The 7,670-nt window shown below is 39.9% G+C and overlaps 1 long non-coding RNA gene across 2 annotated transcripts; it reads right to left on the bottom strand.

Annotated features, from left to right (window-relative positions):
• Positions 1-2,982: 2,982 nt before the first annotated feature.
• On the bottom strand, positions 2,983-7,225 carry LOC141490996 (uncharacterized). Of its 2 annotated transcripts, none has more exons than XR_012469426.1 (3): positions 7,084-7,225; positions 4,402-4,544; positions 2,983-3,923 (listed from the first exon to the last, which is right to left on the bottom strand). It is a non-coding gene; the product is annotated as an uncharacterized LOC141490996 (long non-coding RNA). The 2 variants fall into 2 exon arrangements; XR_012469420.1 differs by having other exon boundaries at positions 2,983-3,517.
• Positions 7,226-7,670: the final 445 nt, after the last annotated feature.

The following is a 7,670-nucleotide window of genomic DNA, read 5'->3' as shown; positions in this document are numbered from 1 at the left end:
AGAATGCCACCACTGAGAGGAGGGCCTTGGAACATAGAATGCCAGAACCAGGAGGAGGGCTATAGCACACAGAAGGTGTGGGCCTTAGAACACAATGTCAGAGCTCAGAGGGCTTTAGAACACAGGATATCAGAGCTGGGAGTCATGTTAGAATGTGGAAAGTCAAAACTAAAAATCCCTTAACTTTAATACCTAGAATTTCCGAGCTGAAAAGGTTCTTATGAGCATATTGTCAGTGGCAGAAGACTATCAGAGAAGGGAGGGATCTAATAAAAAAGAATGCTGGACCTTAGAATTTAGAATGTTAGCACAAAGACTCAATCAGCATCAATCAACAGCCATTTATTAAGTACGTACCATGTATAGATTCTGTGTATTACATTCAGTGCATACTGAAAACTTCTTTAGTTTAGGTCCTATTTCACTTTGTTTTTATTATATTTAGTGACTAACACTATGTCTAGGTCATAATAGATACCAAATAGATGTTTGCTGAATTAAAATGAGTTAGATATACAAACTCTTTTTTTTCAAATATTGGGTAACAGAGGCCTAGTGAAGAGAATTGACTTGCCCACAGACCCTCATCTAGTTTGTGGAAGAGCCTTTAACTCTGAACTCCTAACTCCCCATTCAGGGCCATTTCTACCAGACCACAGATGCTCACTGAAGGTTTGTGGAATAGACCCATTTGGAAGAGGATGGTTTGTGGAGGGAGGCAGGCAGTCCTGGGCATCATGCCCACAGAATCTCAGGGTTGACTGCATCTTCAGTTCAAACCCTCCTGAAATAATTCCCTTTATTAGCTTTCCCTCAGTCTCTACCTGAAGCCCTCCAGGGTTGGGGAATCTATTTTGGGTAATGCTAGCAGGGTTTGTTTATTTGTTTGTTTTTTTCCAAGAAATCTAAATCTATCTCTTTCTAATTGCTCTTCATTTAACATCTGGGGAAAGGAGGAACCTCTTATTCTTTAGGAAGAATGCCTCTCTCAATAGAGCCTACATTCACATTAGACTTTTTGGCTGCCCTATCATATCGACACATTGAACTTGCCATCCACTAAAATCTTTAGATTTTTTTTTCAGATGAGCTGCTGTCTTGCTGTGCCTCTTCCATCTCATGGTTGTGAAGCGAATTTCCTTTTTTAAAAAATATCAAGTAGAAAGCTTTACATTTATCCCTATTCAATTTCATCTTATTAGATTTGTCCCATCATTCCAGCCAGTCGAGATCTTGTTGGGTTCTGACTCTGTCATCAAACCTGTTAGTTCTCTTTTCCGGCTTCCTGGAAACTGCCCCAACCTCCTCCTGATGGGAAGCCAGCCAGCTGCCCCTGGACTGTGATGTTATAAAGTCATAAATTCTGCCTCCGGAATCCACCAGAGGTAATGATGAAGGCTTATGATGAAAATTTTGGCTTCTGGGCCTAAGGTCTGGGTTCTTTCCCTTTGATAAAGATGCGGGCTCTATGAGGTTAGGGGGGAATTATTTTCTCATCTCTGTTCCCAGGTTCATCTGGAGTTGTCCTTTTTGAGCCCCCCCACATGGCTTGTCAAAGGAAGAAACTGAATCAGAGATGAAATCAAACTAACTAGGAGAGGAGTGAAGGTCTCCATGGCAACAAGTGTTTGCCTGGTTGCCCAGGAAACACTCATCCATCCTCTTGGAGGGGGCATCATGTTGAGAACCAATCAGGGATAGGAAGGATGCTCAGACTGACAGCAGACTAAGGTGGTTAGCACAGGGGAGAGTTGGGGGTCATGGGGAAGGAGAGGGGAATTAAAGGAAGAAGCCCTGGATTATAGGAAAGGGATCAGTCTCGAGAAATTTCTTTTTTTAAATTTGTATGATCTTAGAGCTGGAGGAGACCTTATAGATTTAGTTCAACTGCCCTATTTTACCAGGAAGGAAACAGAGAGGCCTGGCATTTTAGAATCTCCACAATCTGGTTTCAATTTATTTTACTTTCCTCTTTTTATATTTTTATTTCCCATAAGAAAAGAAACATGATGTGATAGCTGGAGAACTGGAGGTGGAGTCAGGAAGAACTTTACATTCCAATTTCCTTTGTAACATTTATCAGCCCAAATTATTTAACCTTCCTAAATCTCAGTTTCCTCATCTGTAAAAAAATGAGAAGGATAATTTCTATAATACCTAGTATAGAAGGTTGTTTCAGAGCTTGAAGGAGATAATGGATGCAAAGGGCTTTGAAAACTTTTAAGTTCTACATAAATGTCAGTTATTATTATTGTAATTCCCTTCATGTACTCTACATTCCAGCAAAATTGTACTATTAGCTGTTCCTGAACTCAACATGCCATTTTGCTCTTCTGAGTATTTGTACATGCTTGGAATGAACTCCCTTGTTTCATTTCACCCTTTTGGCATCCTTATTGTCTCTTGAAGGTTCACCTTAGGCAACACCTCCTCCATGTAACCTCCCTGATTCCTCCACCTGATAGCCTTCTTCCTTACTCCAAATTTTCTAGCTTACTCTGTCTGATTATCTCTTTTACCCCCTCATTCCTGGAGCATTGTGATAGAAGGTTGGATGGAGATTCAGAAATATATCAGTTCAAATCCCACCTCAGGACATTTATTTAGTAAGTTATTTACCTCTGAGTTCCAATATTCTTATTTGTAAGAATGGGGAGAAATTAATAATAGTATTAATTTCCCCCATTTCACAGGGTTGTTGGGAGGGTCAGTCAATCCTTCAGCCAGAAAGCCTTTATTAGATAGATCATGTATACCATTGTTGTTCAATAGTTTCAGTCGTGGTTGATTCTCCTTGACCCCACTAGAGTGGTTTGTCATTTCCTTATTTAGAATATTTTACAGATGTCCTTGGTTTCCTAATTGAGGCAAGCAGTTAAATGATTTGCCCAGGGTCACACTGTTAGACTGAATTTGAGCTCAGGTTTTCCTGACTCTCTCCATTGGGTCACCTAGGCTGCCCCTACGCATGTACATCACTACTCTACAGAAATATGGGTTACGTTGAGTCCCCACAAAATGTAAGCTCCTCAAAGACAGGATTTTGTTTTTTTGGATTTGTATTCAAATATCTACCATAGAACAAACTCTTAATAAAAGTCTGTTGAATGGAATGAAGCCTCTTGTTTAAATTCTCTCAAGGTGAGTTGGTGACAGGTAGCCTTGGTTAGGGGTCACACAAGTCTTGAGGTAGATTTCTGTCTAGTCTTCCTGACTCCAAGTCCATCTCTCCATCCATGATGCTGATCGTAAACTTGAAGAAAGGATACTTCTTTATGGGAAGGAAACTGTAGTTAAGTAAGTCAGAGCTTGTGCAGCCCATCTTCCTGAGGGAGGTTAAGGGAAAGAAAGCCACTTGGACCAGTGAGCAGGCAGACACACACTCCCTTCCTGGTGCCATCCACCTCTCTGCTTGCTTAGCCTCTAGAGAGAGAAGTTCCAGGCTTCTCAGGAGCTTGGATTGTCATGTTTATTCAGAGAAAGACATTGGAGGTCAAACGTGGTCAGGAAGGAGCCCCTGAGGGACAGGACAACATGGAGGGCTTCAGGAAATGGAGACCAGTTGTTCTCCCTTGAGCTCCCAGCTCTCCTCTCACTGAAAGCAACCCTAGCCTGTGGTTCTGTCCATTCATCCCCCAGGGCAGGGCTGTCTTCTTACTGGGGGTTTTAGCAACTGAGACCTCAGTATGAGTCAACAGGGTGATATGGCTGTCAAAAAAGCCTCCTGCTATCTTCGGCTATGCAATCATAGAAGCAAAGTATCCAGCATCAGGGAGGTGATAACCCCACTGTTCTCTTTCCTGAGCAGATCCTGTCTGGAGCATTATTTTCAATTCTGAGCCCTGAATTTTAAGGATAATTTTGCTTGAGAGATGTTTTGTGGGGGAGGGGGAAGCTGTGAGGTACAGACATGTGGAACAGAACTGGGAGGAGTGGAAGGATGGAGAGAGAGAGAGAGAGAGAGAGAGAGAGAGAGAGAGAGAGAGAGAGAGAGAGAGAGAGAGAATAAAAGGCTTGAAACTCTGACTGCTACTTCTGCTCAAATCAGGCCTCATGTTCTTAGTCATTGAATTACAGATTCTAAACTGGCAGGAACTTTAGGGGTTGCCTAGTCCAAATCCCTTATTTTCTAGCTGAGTTATGAAAGATGAGGTGACTTGTCCAAGGTCATAGGTAGTTTTCATAGAATCATAGATATAGCATTGGATGGAACTGTAGAAATAATTTTATCCAAATATCTCATTTTATAGATAAGGAGACCAAGACCCACTAATATCCAAAGTCATGCAGGTAGCAAATAACTGAGATGGTATTAAAAACCAGGTTCCTGACTTCACAGCTAGCACTGTTTCCTCTTCTTCCAATATCCCTAGGAGTGTCCCTTCTTACTAGGATACTTACCTGTACTCTGGCAATGCTTACTGAAGGTAGAAGGGAGTATTTTATTGTCTGTTTTCTTAACCTTGTGGATCCTCAATATCATTGAAAGCAATGCCTCTTTTCCAAAGTAGTAATCAGTTTTGAACTGAGTGGGTCTTGTATTACTGTAAATAAAATAAAATAAAATAAAATAAAACCCAGAAAACCATTCCTTCCATACTTGTACCCTTGGAGATCTCTCTTATCTGAGTCTTCCTTCTTTATCTGGAGACTAGTGAAGGAAAGACATGTTCCCTGTACCAACTAGGTAGATGGGAATTAGATATCCTCTCTAAACTTTGTTAAATACCAAGTATGGGTGGCTGAACAACTTAGGTTCCTATTCTTCCTGGACCAACTCCCTAAGCACTAATCAAAGGAAGTCAGGCTCTTCTTCTGAGGTTACTGGGAGAACATTGACCTCTGGTGGGATCTGCTGGTCACTGTGTCTATTGGGGACCAGAGTGATCTGAGATAGGGGCTAGAGTTCAAGAGAAATGGCTTCTGATCAGATTGCATGGACTATATTTCAATTCCATTCCATAACAAGTATTTATTATGTGGCTGCTATTTACAAGGCACCACAATGCTTGGTGCTAGGAATTTTTTTCCTTTGTGGGGTGGGGTTTCACTAAACCTGTGCATTCAATGGTGAAAGAAATCCCCAGTGAAGAAATGCTCTCCACCAATGCTGATTGCCTACTGTTTTGTGATTTCTGGCTTTGGATATTCTTAAGTTTGAGGTTAAGTGACCTGCTCAATTATACAACCAGTATGAGTCAGAAGTGAGACTTCTTCTGTACGCAATGACCAGAGTTTCTAATTCCACAAATGCAATGCTATGGATAAAAATACAAGGAAAAAAATATCTCTGCCTTCAAGTTGGCATCTGTTTGAAGCCCAGAGGTTCCTTTTCTTCAATCTCATAATCAAAAGATAATGGAAAAGTAACATTAGAGAAACTGGTATCAAAAAAAAGCAATATTCCAAATTAGATATGGGATGATGGGGAAATTTCAAGTCTTTCAGTTTCCCATTGATGGCATACTATGTTAATTTATCACCCATTATGCTTGTTGCCTTATCTATGATCCATAATACCATCTATGATAAATAAAATGTATAATATAAATCATAATATGATCTAAAATCATCTATAACCCATGCTCCTGCTTTCCCCTCTGAGTACTACATTTCCCAAGATCAGTTTCAGCATCCGTATGCTGGGACTATTCCCTAACCTATTACACCATGCCTTCTGGAACCCTCACTCTGTCTTCAAGAATCCTTTGTACCCTTGGAGTTTTCAATGATTTCTTCTAGTTGGAAACCTGACTTTTTCTCTGAGGATGACATCCTTACAATCTTCTCCTATTCTTCTCCAAGACCATAGCACCAAGGTGTGTTTTATTCTTAACCACCGATACACAATTCCTCTGCCATTCTTCCTCAAGGACTTTTTCTCTTTTGAGATTCATACAATCTGTTTATATCACTTTATCTCAATCTCTGGAGCTTATTGCCTTCATTTTCCATTTACTAGATCTGAATTCTCAAAGTGTGGTCCAGAGATCTATGGGGATTTCTGACACCCTGTCAGGGAGATCTATGAATTCAAAACTATTTCCATAATAGTACTGAGAAATTTTAATGTTTAATGTGATAAATAAATATAGATAAACAAATGATGTCTAATGTGAATATCTATAGATAAACAAATGATGTCCTAGTGTGGTAAATATCTAGAGATAAACAAATAATGTCTAATGAAAATATCTATAGATAAATAGAAGATGTCTAATGTGGGAAATATCTAGAGATAATCTCTAGACTAAAAACTTTTGAGGGAATACTCAACAATAGTTAAGAGTGTAAAGGGGTCCTGAGTCCAAAAAGCTTGACAACTTTTGTTCTAGGTCATTCTCTTGACTTTCTTAACAACATTGGAACCTGGCTCACATCTTCTCCTTCTGCCTCATTCCCTTCATTGATCAATCATTTATTAAGTACATATTATTTGCCTAGGAATAATGCTAGATCTGAACTTACAAAGATGAAAAAGCCTTAAAGGAATTTATAATCTATTGGGAAACAACATGCATGTGATTAATAAATAAACAATATAGTTTAAGTAATGACTGGGTGGATCAGGAGAGATGTTGGGGAGAAGATAGCAGTGAGTAGATTCCTAAAGGAAGCTAGGGATTCTAAGAGATGAAGGTAAGGACTTCCAGGCAAGGGTGTTATTCTGTCTAAAGGAATAGAGACAGAGTGCCGTGACTTCCTCATAAGGCAGGTCCACCCTACAATCTCCCAATCCTTCATTACATGCCCTCTTCAGGACCCCAAAGAGGCAGAGAAGGAATTAGCCCTACATAGAGCAAGGTTACAACTCATTAATTCACAAAATGTTAGAATTAGGGGAGACCTTCAAGATGGAATTCTTAAGTATCAGAACTAGAAGGAGTTTCAGAAGCCAATCAATCCAAGCTGTATCTGAATATGAATGTCCTCCACAAGATCCCCAGGAATCTTGGGAAATTCTTTTGGGGACTTTCAGGGTAATGTGTTGCCTGAGTCTTCAGTAGATTGGCAGCCATTGTAAATGTATGCTTGGAGCCTGAATCATGAGAAGGACCTTGTGTTCCCAGAGGGGTCTCCTACCTTAACCTCTCCTCTGAATACTGCAGAAAATTTCAGATCAGTTGTGAGAGGAAACAGAACTTTCACTGGTGATGAAATCCAATGTTGGTCCTTAGAAGAGGGAAGGATGGTAATGTGAAGTTTATGTAAAATAAGAAAAGTATTGAATAATGCTTTTTCAACTAATTTAACCTCCATCTGAAGGCTTTCAGTAATGGGAAATTGACTACTTCCTAGACAATTCCATTTTTGGTCTTCCTTGTTAGGAATTTTTGGATGTCAAAAACCCACTTCCCTGCACCATCTGCTCATTGGTCCTCATTCTGCCTTTTGAAGCCAAGAAGAGCAAAACTTATTTCCCTTACACAAGATAGGTTTTCAAGCATGTGAAAGTAGCAATCCTGTTTCTCCCAAGTCTCCTCTTCCGAATATCCCCAGTTCATTCAAGAGAATCTTCATATGACCCTGGGAAAATAACAAAGGATAGACATACATCATTCAGTTAGATCTGAAAGAGCCCTAAGATGTCATTTATAGATGAGGAAACCAAAGTACGAACAAGTTATATGTCTTATCCAAGGTCACATAGGCAAGAATTTGAACTCAGA

Source organism: Macrotis lagotis, chromosome 1 (genome assembly GCF_037893015.1).
Source record: "Macrotis lagotis isolate mMagLag1 chromosome 1, bilby.v1.9.chrom.fasta, whole genome shotgun sequence".
Classification (NCBI taxonomy): domain Eukaryota; kingdom Metazoa; phylum Chordata; class Mammalia; order Peramelemorphia; family Peramelidae; genus Macrotis; species Macrotis lagotis.
Note: the sequence above shows the minus strand (reverse complement) of the source record. Positions and strands in the feature narration are given on the sequence as shown.